This window comes from Podarcis gaigeae (genome assembly GCF_964106915.1).
Source record: "Podarcis gaigeae genome assembly, chromosome: 1".
NCBI lineage: Eukaryota > Metazoa > Chordata > Lepidosauria > Squamata > Lacertidae > Podarcis > Podarcis gaigeae.
The window spans coordinates 57,972,639-57,986,830 of record NC_139678.1 but is presented as its reverse complement, the minus strand read 5'-3'; positions in this window follow the sequence as shown (position 1 = coordinate 57,986,830).

The following is a 14,192-nucleotide window of genomic DNA, read 5'->3' as shown; positions in this document are numbered from 1 at the left end:
TGCCTATTAAAGTATGTGATCTCAACTGTCCATTTGCAAATATGTGGACAGATGCCTTGTTCTTGGAGGTAGTGTTATGAATTTGGGGAGGCAGGTTGTATGTCTGAGCTCCTTCTAATTCCTGGATCCAGTATGGATTCAATTCCTGGAATAGCCAGGCTAGCTTCCTGGTGAGATGAGGGGGTCCTCTAAGTATGGGCCATAAAGGTAATAAAGGAAGTGACTCTGTCCCCCCACCCTCAACTCACTGGTGGTTAGAAAGGCAAAGACCAGAGGTGAGTTAGAAGCTAGAATCTGGGAAGCCAGAGACAGAGCCATGAATTATTTCTCTTGGAATCCAAGGCTGTGGCTAAGAGAGAAGCAAGTCCCTCTTGGGGTGTTGATGCTGTGAGCCCCTCCACCATAAGCTCAGGTTGTATATATGTGTAAATAAATCATATATCATAAAGGCAGCACAGTTTCCACTACTATCACTCCAGGGGAAACCAAACCCTGGGTAAACGACTGGAACCCCTAGAATCTTGCACTGCTGGGAGATTGCAGTGGCATGCAAGAATACATTTAAAGCACTTTTTCTCCACCCCCACTACCCACAATAATCCTGGAAACTGTGGTTTGCCATCACATAACTATAATTCCCAACAAACTACAGCACCCAGCATTATTTGGGGAGAGGAATGTGCATTGAATGTACTTTAAAATCATAGAATCATATAATTGTAAGAGTTTGAAGGTACCCAAGGGGTCATATTCTCCAACCCTCAGCAATGTAGGAATCACAGCTAAATGTATGTGTGTAAAAAGCTACTCTGAGTAGTTGCTTTTTGAGTAGTTACTTCTTATGGGAGGACAAACCAAGAAATCTGAATACATGTGTCCTCCTTAGGGCCTTTTCTATTTATTTCTTTAAAAAAATCTTTAGTGTCCTTGAAACATGACAGCTGCGCATTTATTGCACTATAAACTGATTGACCAGAAAGGCCCTCAGAGTTTCCTACCCTGTGCTGTACAGCTTGCCACTTTTCCCCTTAGCTAATTTTCTACAAGGAGTTTTTACATTTCATGTGTGCCTTTTAAAAGAATATTGTCTGAACTGATTTCCTCCACATGAAAAACTTGCTCTTTAGTCTGCTTGGCTCTCTAAGCATTGATGGTTGTCTTGGAAACGCAGCTCGCGTTCTCCCCTGCATTCAAACGCTGGTAATGAAAGAAATCCCTTTGCATCTCTGGGTCATGTCATGTTAATTCAGTGCTTGCTGTGCGTGTGGGCCAGACTACTGATTTAGCACATGGTGCGCAATTAAAAAATGCTCTTTACAAGAGTGCCGGGGAAAATAAAATAAAGCTGCTGAGTGTGGAGGACTTGCCTCCCGACATACAACAATGCCTGGCAGATGTACGAGGATCATCTGTGTGCAGAAAATATTACATACCACAGCTTGCTGCCATGGAAGCTGCAGGGTAACAACAGATACCTAGATTTCACTGAGCAATGACTTTCTGCAAATACAGCAATGCAAACAGCCCAAGGGGTGTCGTCTAAGCATTCATTTGGAGTACAGCAGGCTTCATAACAAGATCCCAAGGACTGCTCTTGAGATTAAGTATTGCACACACAAAAGCACATATTTTAAGACTGTTACTTTGTCTGGTTGCTTCAGAAGAGACAAGGGAAGGACTTCAGCACACCGTGCATTACTACCTTGTAGAATTCGCTACCACGCTATATGGTTATGTCTACTAGTGGTTAGAAAGAAGAAGTGACAATTAGATAAATTATTGAGTATATATAAACTGGACTTTTCTTCAGCTGGAACTTTCTGGAACTCAGTTCTGGCACCTCTCAGGCTCAATGGGCTCCATTGCCATTCTAAGAGAACGAGGGAGGCGTTCATGGTGCGTTCCAGCACATCTTTTTCTAGAAAAATAGCACTGTAAACAGTTATTAGCCAAGACAATTAAATGGACCCTCCCTGGCCAGGAGAGGACTATACAGAGGAAAGCCCTCAAATTTGAAGGGATATTTTGTCCTTTCTGTGAAGGTGTCTTCTGTTTGAAGGGCTGTCCAGACCATCGTAAAGATGAAGAACCATAAGAAAGAAATACAAGGGACTCCGAAGAAGGGAAAACTGGAGCCTTGAAGTTGTACATCTACATCACTGGCTCACAAGTCCAGATAGAAGGATCAGTCAGTTTCAGCTCCCCCAGTTTCTCATTTTTTTCCATTCTCAAATTCAGTTCTGCAAAATTTTGCAGCAACTCACAATTATTATTATTTTTTTAAAACCTCTTCAGCATTTTAGCATGAATAATAAACACAATTTTGACTAATTTGCACATTTCTACCTTCAGTTTCTCCTAATATCATGCAATTTTTGCATGTTATTTTCACTAATGCACACACTTTCTCTTAATACATACATTTTTGTAAGCATTGTTTAGTTGGAGAACTACACCCCAAAATTCAGATGAGTGTGAATTTGAAGGATTGCTGTGTTTCTCATTTTTCACGTGTTCAAAGAACGTGTGACCGTGCATGTGTGGGCTGTATTCAGACCCAGAAAAGGGCAGGATGGGGTGGAACGGGGGCAGGGCGGGGGTAGAATGGGGCATAACAAGGCAGACTGAGCCAGTCCCAAAGAGCAGCATGGAATTGTTTGCTTTCAAACAGCTTAGCATTAGTCTCTGAACTTCCAGAAATCAAGGTTCAGAAGGATTTTCTAACAGCCCTGCACTGCACTTTAAAGTCCCAACAGTTGGACTTCCGGAGGTGGCGCAAAACGGCAATGGCGGTCCTCTTTACTCTGTGAAGAGGGGCTCCGCGAAAAAGGGTCGTCCGCTGCGGCAAAGCGGAGACCCATCAAGAAAAACCACAGGCAGAGCGAGCCTGTGGCCGTGGGACTCGGCGGGCGCCAAAAGCCCCCCCAGAAACGAAGAAGGAACCCCGTAAGGGGCTCCGGAACGTGAAAGGGGGAGCGGCGCTGTGAGTTCATCGCTCTTTTCGTGGATGCAAAGCCGCGCTGCTGATGATGATGAGCGCCGACCTTTCTTCTTGAAAACATCGAAATTGGCTGCAACATACCCGTGAGTAAGAGGAACTAAATATCGGACTAAAATTTTGGAATTTGGCTGAAAACGGGAGGCGAGTAACAGGAAGTCCGTCTCCCGATCTTGCTAACTAGATCAAAGCAACGGTTCAGAAGAGCGCTGAAGCGTTTAAAAGGGATTGCAAAAGCAAAACGAGGGTGTATTTGATAGACTTTGTAGTGAAAAGACAAGCAGGAAATCTTTGTAAAATTGGTGGACTTTATTCTTGGAACTTTCTTCCTAATTTTGAACTATGCGGAGTTAAAAGGGACAACCCAGCTGTCGGACTGTCAGTGTGCAAAAGAGAACTGTCAAACTGCTGATACTGTTATTGGAGTTTAAACTGATACATAGACTGAGACATTAACGTTTAAACACTGTTGCTGGGACCTTTCTTGACACCTTGTGGCCTTTTTTCAAGAAATAGAAAGCCCGGGGAACCTTCCTTTTGTGCTCTGGAACTACTAAGATTTAATATAGGGAACATAAGAACTTCAATGGCGGAAAAGAGTTCTCTCTTTCCTTGAAACTTTGAAATACCCCCCCTAGAGGATTGTGGAGACATAGAGGCCTGGGAACTGTACTTTATTGTGATTTTCTGTGGTTAAATTGTTTACACTCTGGACTTGTCTGACTTATGGAACAAAAGAAAATTTGACCTTGAACAGAGGCAGGTGTGGAATGAGTGGCTCAGGGAGAACAAGAGCAGCTAAAGCTAAAGAAAAAGAAAAGAAACCAGTGCAACTTGTTCAAACAACCCTATCTCATCAACGAAGATCATCTGTCCCAACTGTGCTGACAGCACAGGAGGTGGAAGCTGAAGAGCCTGCTGCAGAAGATATGGCAACTGGAGGATCTGAAATAGTCCTGAAACAAATTTTGGAACAACTGGCAATTTTAAATCAAAAAGTGGACAATCAATCATCAAAAATTGACCAAGCTACATCCTCTATTAGTAAATTATCTGAGCAGGTTTCCCAGCACACTCAGGCAATTGAGAAATTGCAAGGAGCCACGGCTGAAAATTATAAATTAGCTGTGGAAGCCAGTCAAAAAGCAGAACAGGCGAACAAAAAGGTTGATGAGATCAAGGGGGAAGTAGGGCCTCTGAAAAGACAGGTAGGGGAACAACAAGCCTACCTGTCATTGGTTGAATTGAAAAGTAAGGAAAATAATCTCAGGTTAAGGGCCATCCCAGAACTGGAGGAAGGAAATTTACAGGGATTTTTAACACTTTTGTTCTCCAAATTCTGGGGGATTGAGGAAGACAAGGATTTTAAAATTGTGACGGCTTTTAGACTGGGAAAATCGATAAAGAAGGATAAGTCCAGAGACTGTTTGGTTATTTTGAGATCAAGAGAGGAAAGAGACAAGATACTAGGCCTACATTTTAAAAAATCTTTGGAGATAGAAGGTAAAAAGGCTGAAATTTACAGAGACATACCCAAACATCTTTTGGATCTTAGGACCACTTACACAGATTTGACCAAACTGCTGAGATACAACACAATCCCTTATAGGTGGGAGTTCCCGCAAGGACTATCATTTACTTACAAAGGAAGGAAAGTAAGAATTAAAACACCTGAGGACCAACAGAAGTTCTTACACGACCACGAGGAGGACCTCCAGAAAGGAGCCGCAGCTTCTTGGCCACCACCACCACCGGGACCATCTCCAAAACCTACACCGTCTGGATCTGGACCAGCATTACCACCTCCGGGATCGGAGGGAAACCTAGACACCCCACTGTAGGACCCACCAATTAGACCAGGATGTCGTTGCAGCTTCTCAGTTGGAATATAAATGGTGGAAATTCTCCGGAAAAAAGAAGAAAAGTATTTCATATTTTGAAAAAAGAACAATTGGACATTATTTGCCTGCAAGAAACGCATGTGACAAGGCTCCACAGAAAAGTGCTAATTAAAAAAAGACTAGGCCAAGAATTTATTTCTTCGGATAAAGTTAAGAAAAGAGGAGTGGTGATATATGCAAAGGAGAGCCTGTCACCGAAACTTTTATTTAAAGACGAACACGGCAGAATTTTGGCGATTGAAATTCAGACACAAGGAGAAAAATTTTTGATATTAGGAATATATGCTCCAAATGAAGGAAAATCGGAATTTTTCAGGAAGCTGCATGAGATTATGCTGGACTACTTAGACTACAACAACATTATTATGATGGGTGATATGAATGGGGTTGTGTCTGTAAATATGGATAAGTCGCAAAGCGCTAACATAACGAATGATGGTAGACTACCTAAAACTTTTTTTGAAATGACTGACAATGTGGACTTAATTGACATATGGAGGGTTAAGAACCCCCTAGGAAAAGAAGGAACTTTCTTTTCTGAAGCTCATCTGACATGGACACGAATCGACCAAATATGGATAACTAGAGGACTGGCACCCAAGACTAGAAAGGTGGAAATCTGCCCAAAAACCTGCTCCGACCATAACGCTTTGAAAATGGAACTGAGACTAAATACAATCGGATCCTTTAGATGGAAAATGAATGACACCTTACTAAGGGACGAGAAGATTGTTAAGAAGGCCCAAAAAACTTTAAAGGACTATTTTGAGATAAATTTAAATACCACTGTGGAAAAAAGAACAATCTGGGACGCAAGTAAAGCAGTCATGAGAGGGTTTCTAATACAACAAAATACGATCAAGAAAAAACTCTGGAATGAAAAGAAGGAGAAGATATTGGAAAAAATAAGAGATGGAGAGAAAAAACTAAGATCCAGGCCCAAGTCGAAGGAAGTGCTGAGAGAAGTGAAATTTTTCCAAGCACAATATTTGAAATTGATAAATCAAGAGGTGGAATGGAAAATTAAACAAATGAAACAAAGATCTTTTGAATCAGCAAATAAGTGTGGGAAACTGCTAGCATGGCAGTTGAAAAAGAGACAAAAACTTAATACAGTTACAAATCTAGAGATTGAAGGGAGAATGGTTCAGAAACCCGAGGAAATTAGAAAGTGCTTCCAGAGATATTTCAAAGAACTTTATTCACAAGGGCCACAGAAAGATTCGGAGGTGGACCAATTTCTTAAAACCAACGGATTACAGAAAATACCTCAGGAAATGAGAACAATCCTGAATAGTAATATCACACAGCAAGAAATTGAAAGTGCCATTCGGAACCTCCAATTAGGCAAATCTCCAGGCCCTGATGGACTTACCTCCAAATATTATATTTCAGTTCTGGAGGTGCTATTGAACATGATTAGAAAGGACCGGTTGGTACAGGGAATTGAGGTCGGAGTGAAACAATATAAATTGAAAGCATTTGCAGATGACCTGGTATTAACATTACAGGAGCCAGTCTCTAGTACTAAAAGAGTGTTAGAATTAATTTCTGACTTTGGTCGGGTGGCGGGATTTAAGCTGAACAAGCAAAAAACTAAGGTTTTAGCAAAAAATTTGACAACTACAGAAACAGATGAGTTCCTGAAAGAAACAGAATTAAATGTGGTTAAAAAAGTAAAATACCTAGGGGTGTATCTGACCTCCAAAAATTTGAATTTGTTTAAAGACAACTACGAGAAATGTTGGTCAGAAATCAAAAGAGATTTGGAAACGTGGTCAAGATTGAAACTTTCCTTGTTGGGCCGAATAACAGCTATAAAGATGAATGTATTGCCAAAAATGTTATTTTTGTTTCAGGCCCTACAGATCGTGGACAAGGTGGAATGTTTTGGAAAGTGGCAGAAGGATATTTCTAAGTTTGTTTGGCAGGGCAAAAAGCCCCGAATAAAGTTTAAAATATTAACTGATGCGAAAGAAAGAGGGGGATTTGCCCTGCCAGACTTGAGGTTATATTATGAATCCGCAGCCTTCTGCTGGTTGAAAGATTGGATCTTACTGGAAAACACTGATGTCCTAGATCTGGAAGGGTTTGACAATGCTTTTGGGTGGCATGCATATTTGTGGTATGACAAGGTTAAAGTGCACAAATTGTTTAAAAACCACATTGTTAGGAGAGCAATTTTAATGGTCTGGACAAAATATAAAGACTTATTGGAGAGTAAGACTCCGAGGTGGCTCTCACCGGTGGAGGCCAAGGCACGTAAGAGACTTAACATGGAGGCCAATTGGCCTAAATATGGGGAAATAATTGAAAAGATTGGAGACAATTGGAGGTTGCAGAGCTTGGAAAAATTAAAAAACAAGGTGCGAGATTGGTTGCAATATGCACAAATTCAAGAGGTTTTTAAAGTAGACAAGAAGGTTGGATTCCAGGTGGAAAAATTGAAACTAGAGACAGAACTGTTAGAACCAAAAAGTAAACTACTTTCGAGAATGTATAACCTGCTGCTTAAATGGAATACTCAGGATGAGACAGTCAAATCCGCCATGATAAAGTGGGCGCAGGATTTGGGGCATAACATTATGTTTGAAAGGTTATGGAACACCGGAATGAAATTTACGGCATGTAGTGCCTTGAAGGAAAACATTATGAAAATGATATACCGGTGGTACATGACCCCAGTCAAGCTTGCTAAGATATATCACCTGTCTGATAATAAATGTTGGAAATGTAAAGAGGCGGAAGGGACATTCTTTCACCTCTGGTGGACCTGCCCGAAAGTGAAGGCCTTTTGGGAGATGATTCATAATGAACTAAAAAAGGTACTTAGATTTACCTTACCTAAGAAACCAGAGGCCTTCCTCCTGGGCATGGTGGACCAGAGAGTGCTTAAGAAGGACAGAACTTTTTTTATGTACGCTACTACAGCAGCAAGGATCCTGATTGCAAAGCATTGGAAGACACAAGATTTACCCACACTGGAGGAATGGCACACGCAGTTGATGGACTACATGGAACTGGCCGAAATGACTGGCAGAATCCGAGACTTGGGAGAAGAAACAATCGAGGAGGACTGGAAAAAATTTAAGGACTATCTGAAAAAACATTATAAGCTGTATGAATGTTAAAAAATGCACCTTTTAGGAAATTCTAGCTTCAGTAATGTTAAACTAAAGAAATGGAAATTAAGGCACAAGAAGTCAGAGATAGAATAATGAAACAACTTTATTGTGTTTAAATGAAAATGTACATGATTTGGGTCATAACACATTTGAAATTGGGTAACATGATAAAATGAAAGATACAACAAGTATTGAAACAAGTTAACAAATTGCTGATGTTATGTATCACAGAGAATGCAGGGTTGGGAGGATGTGGGGAAGTCCCGTAGACTTGGAAAAAAGAACAAGAAAATTTGTAACCTTTATACTTTACTCTTATAATATGTTCTTTATTCTTTTTTCTGTATTTCACAAACTCAATAAAAAATATTATAAAAAAAATAAAGTCCGAACAGTTGGAGCTTCAAAGCACAGCACCATCTGATGTCACTATGATGTCTGGTGATTGGCAGGTGGGCAGCCCCATATTACAGCTACCGAAAGCATACACTGGGGTGCACTTTGTGGACGAGCTTCACTAGAGTGGCAAATTGTGACAATAGGGTAGGAGTGGGTTAAAACATATATTACATGGTATACTTCTACAACAGGGGGAATGAGGAAAATGTGTCCACTTGAATTCTTATAAGGCTCCTTCCTGAAGAAGAGTGTCCACGCAACATGCTTTCCACACGTTTCAGCATGTTACATCTTCTTTACTGAAGTACATATTCATAGGTGCACAAGTACACTTGCAAAAATTATCATTATTCTTGAGAATCTGGGAGGATAAGGCATGAATAGGAAAGATGTAACTGATTCTAGGGGGGAACAAAGGACAAGTAAATTTAGCAGGATTTCTGGTCTGAACACATTCTCAGCAGAAAAGGGGGTTACATATTCTCTCTCCCCCCCCACACACACACACTCAGCATTTACTTAATTCCTGTTTCACAATATATACCAGGCTGTTAATTTTGAATAGGATCGCACATGTATATATTCAAAATATAATCAAGCGCCTTCCATCATGAAAATGAAATCAGCTGCAATATGCAGATTCATATTCTGAGCATGGAGAATTCAAACCTCAGTCCCAGCTGGCCTGATGACAAGACAAGGACTTCTGAATACAGAATGTTGTTTTGCCGGAGAGAGAAAGAAAAGGGGAGATTTCCAGTTATGTACATGGTTATTGCAATGCTATCCATAGACACTGTCCTTCAAGAATCTGCTTCTGCCTATAATTTCTAAAAAAAGAATCAACACAGCATTCTGGTAATATCCTTCAGCAGTATTTTCTAGAGGTTTATTTGCTCCTTAGAGAACTGCCTGCCTGTCTCAGACTGAGTGATTCTAAGCTGGTGACTTTGGAAAACAACCTCAAAGTCTAACATCTCATTAAGCTGCTATATTATTATGCTGACTGAAGTAACCACTGTGCTGTGGTGCCTCTAAGAAGTGCATGGGGTTCCACACTCCCCTCCCCTGACTCTTTGAACAACCCTACAGGTAGTAATATGGTCCCAGAATACTTCACAGATGTTCTTGTTTGGTTATATGAAAATGATGCAAAATGTGCAGAAAATGTCATCCATTTTAATGCATTGATTAAAAAGTAAGTGTGTTAATGATTAAAATAATTATTGATTTATTGGGAGCTTAATTCCATTAAAGGTACATAAAGGTACACAGATCCGAAGGTTTGCCTTCTGCAAGTCCAATAAGTATGTCATGTCACCAGTTTGTATAGTTATAGCATGTTTAAGGGGGAGGAAGGTAATTCTAAGAATATATTTTAAATTATGTATTTGGTCTTTGAGAATGAAAATACACCAGTGAGATTTTCCTTCTACACAGCTCCATTCTGAGGTTATTATGTAGTGGCAAGTTGGACAAAAAATTGCTTCCTTTAGAGTTCTTCAGAAATGTAATTTTCTTTTGATGGGGTAAATTTTTTCACCGTCCACTCTTAGAGCGACAATTTAAACTAACCATTTTCAGCATGCCTATTCTGAGAATATATATATATATATATATTGCTCTCAGGGTCAGCCTTGTTATGAAGCAATGTGAAACAACTGCTTCAGGCAACATATGCCAAACAGAGGCTGATTCCCCTGCTCACCATCTTCATCAATGTGTGACATAAAAGAGAGTTTCAGTGCAGAGTATGAGAGGGCAGCATAATTTTGACATCACTTCAGGCATGAACATAGTTGCTGCCACATCCACGGTCAACAACATTTTCCCAGTCACATAAATGATACTCAATCATGTACCTGATTCAGAAGAAGATGTTGGTGTACTGCTTGTCAACACTAGTTTCAAGAGTATGTTTGAATCGTTTTTCTTTCTTGAGGTACTTGACATTTGTCCTTTTTAAGTTAACGTGCGAAAATATATACTCCAGCAAGATTTATTGCTCCAGACATTGGTACTGAAATAAAATGAATAAATATCAAAGGGAAATAAGAATCATGGTATTATGAATAAAACTATTGGGGAAATGTAAAAATGGGGGAGGGGGAATACAGGGAATAGAAATATGATTATTCTAAAAATATTTATCAGAAGTATTTTCTAATAAATGCATTCAGGGTTATATTGCTAATCTACTGGTCTGTGATAAAAAAATAGCATTTTATTCTCCAACCAGCCACGATGGAGTACAGTACATAGGGGTTCTATTGGTCATGGATACTCCTTGCAAAAGCGATGAAATCAAAAGTGGGGAAATGGGCATACACCTTCCTTTACAGCAGAGGTAGAAATTCAGTAGTCCTCTAGATGTTGATGGACTATTCAGTGGCGTAGCGTGGGGGTGCAGGGGGGGCCAGCCGCACCGGGCACAACATCTGGGGGTTAGGGTTAGGGGGCGCAAATCCATGGGTTAGGGGGCGCAAATTACTTGCCTTGCCCCGGGTGCTGACAACCCACGCTATGCCACTGGGACAATTCAGTTGGTGCTTTTTGCAGTGGCATAGCTAGCCACTCGGACACCTGGAGCGGCGCACGTGCTCTGTACCTGGGGGTGGGCTGCCCGGGAGGGAGACCAGCACAGTGATCCCTGCCCATGGGGGCACTCAATGAGGCAATCTGAGGTGATCCCTGCCCAGGGGGGAGATCAGTGCGGCAATCCGTGGCGATCCCCACCCGGGGGGGCAATCAGTGTGGCAATCCCTGCCCAGGGGGGATTTTGTCACTCCCCTCAGAGACGGCACCCAGGGCAGCCCACACCCACCGCACCCCACTTCCTACGCCTCTGGCTTTTTGCAGTGTGTGTGTGTGTGTGTGTGTGTGTGTGTGTGTGTTTTACTAAAACCATAATTTTTGGATTGTTACAGGCAGTAGTCCAGGCCTCTGGGCCTCTTTTTATCCCAGCTCCAAGATTGCTTCATTCTTTTGTTATCTTTCACATGCAGACACCTACTTTGATGACATCAGCTCCAGCAAGGATGTGAGGCGGGAAAGACCTCAGAAGGGAATGTCTACCTACTTCATTTCTACGATAATTCACTGGCTTCAGACCAGCCTAGCTGTTTTTGCTCAGGTGTTAATTTTCACCATTTTAGTAGTTCCCCATTTCTTCATAATCCAATTTTACAGCTATGAATCACAGGATTGGGGAGGACCCCACCCCGGCAAAAAACCCCACTCATTAGTTGGTCTAACACCAGTTAGTGACTGGTGCTAATCAATACTCAGCCAAAAAACATTGGGCTGTAATTCTCCTCAAAGTTTCATAAGCTGCAATGTTCATTTTAATTCCAGAAAATAGGGGTTGCTGGCAATTAAATTGCATATTGTCCCTGAAGGCTGGGATAGTGTGTGTGTGTGTGTGTGTGTGTGTGTGTGTGTGTGTGTGTGAGTGAGAGAGAGAGAGAGAGAGAGCGCTTCTCTTTCTTGATAGGAATTTCCTACAATTAGCTAGATAGTCGGGAGTTCTATAACGAATAAGGGCATATGACTAAATTCCTCATCAATGCAGATAATCAATTTAAAAGAAAATCACTGTGACAACCCACATAAGCAAGCTCTAAACAACCTCAAAGAACCACATGCCTACTGGCTGAAAGAAAGGAAAGCCTTGTGTCTTACACTGGTTCACTATGAAAAACAGAATCTTAACCACTTACAGCCATTCCTTCCTATAGAATTTCTTGCCACTACAGATTAGTGCAGTGGCAGGAGGCCCCCTTTTCTGTATGTAAATTTTGAGGGTTGCTGTGGAAGCTGCCCAGCTGCCCTCTATGCCAGGCTTTTTCAGGGACTTGGGGAAGCTGTCAGGGTGAGGGGAGAGTCACCTTCTACCCCCTCCATTCCACAGGTGCTTCTGCAGCTCCAACCCTATACCTACAAATGTATTACAATGTATTACAAATGTATTGTTTGGTACTGGGTTTCTTTGGCATCTTAAGTCACGATGATAGATTACTATTTGTTTGTAGACTTTTCTTACTTTAGTTAACCTGGTTGAGTTAACTAGGGACATTACTAAAACTCCAGGAGACTTTGCTACAAATCACATCTCAAAACAGCTTATTTTTTTAATAAACAAATTAAAACAGACTGTTCTGGTTGCTTATTCATATCTGTTTAGTGGCTGTGCAATTACTGCAAGTCACATTAGCATTACATGGTTAATTACACAATCATTAAAGCTCCCAATAATTATGATAGCATATTTGGAAGGATTATTATTTATTTAGCAACCATTACTTTTGCCTAACAAGGGCAGCAGCAGAAGGTTAATTAAAAGCCACTTAATTGGCCAAAGCACTCAGGGACAGTGAGAGGAAAAACAAGCCCAATGTTCTGGCAGGTAAATTAACCACACACTTATGATGATCTCACAAAAACAAAGCATTATGCTGAGACTTGGGGGGTATTGAAATGCATTTCTGCTACAAGGGTAAAAAAAATCGAACATCTACAGTTTGTATAGCTGCTTGTGAATCAGTTTGGCATTGTGGGATACAGTGTTGGACTGAGCCTGAGAACACACAAATTCTAATGTCTGCCCAGCCATGAAACTCCCTGGATGACAATATTCACCATTCAGTCAGATGCTTTACACACAAGCATGCCATTCACACAGGAACTAGTCATCATTAAATGTGTGCCTGAATTTGAAGGAAGCAATAGGTCTTTGTTCAGCATTAAATTCTGTATTCCTTGTATCCAAACATGGAGTCACATAACTGTACTCTACAGATGGACTACAGATGGAGGTTGCAATCCTGATGTGTGAAACCACCAGGCCAAAATAGTTGGTCTGTGGCCTTGGGCTCCATGATCCCAAAGCGCCACTGGCTCTTCTCTTCCAGGGAGCAGCACATTGGTCAGACTCCTCTCACTAAGAAGGAGGCGGCTCAATTCAGGCACATGAAGCAGTGCTACACCAACCTCAGTCTGCCTTCAGTTAGCACCCCCCACCCACACCTGGCTTCTTACTTATAACCAGGCCAGGGGGTTGCACGGCCTGTCAGCTTCCTCCTCCTTAGGACCACTGTTGCCCTCGCAGAACTCAGCAGGGAGGAGAAGTATGGGGACAAAACTAGAATGAATTGGCTCTGCCTGAGAGTTTCTCTGGCTCCACAGACTGTTCATCTCCCTGCCTTTTGCCCTGCTACCTGCAGTGGACACCAGTCACCATCTATAATAGATCTCCCTATCCCAACCTTCCCCAACCTGGTTCACTCCATTTCAGATGGCGACTCCCATCATCCCTGATCATAGGCCACACTGATGAGAATTGTAGTTAGGGAGAGAGGCCTGGGATGTTTTGCCTCAATAGGCAAGATGCGCCCCTGCCATCGCCACCACCAGATCTGAGCCTTTCCCTGTCCCCACCATTGCATCCGCACTGCCGCCAGCCCTGCCACAGCTGCACCTGTGCTGCTGCCACGATGCAGTGGCAAAGGCACAGCATTAGTGGTGAGGGCGGGGGCACTGTGGCGGCAGCAGCATGGGCAAAGTCACAGTGGGGTTGGCAGAAGAGGAGCCGGGCTGGCAGCAGTACAATGGTGGAGATGAGGAGAGGGTTGTATCTGCCTCCTGAGGCAAATTGCTTTGTTTTACCTCATGAAAGTATCAGCCTTGGGCACAAGGTTGGGGAAGGCTGCTCTAACTAAATTAGCATTTCACTTATTTTACAGATGATGCACTGGTTATACCATAGGATTG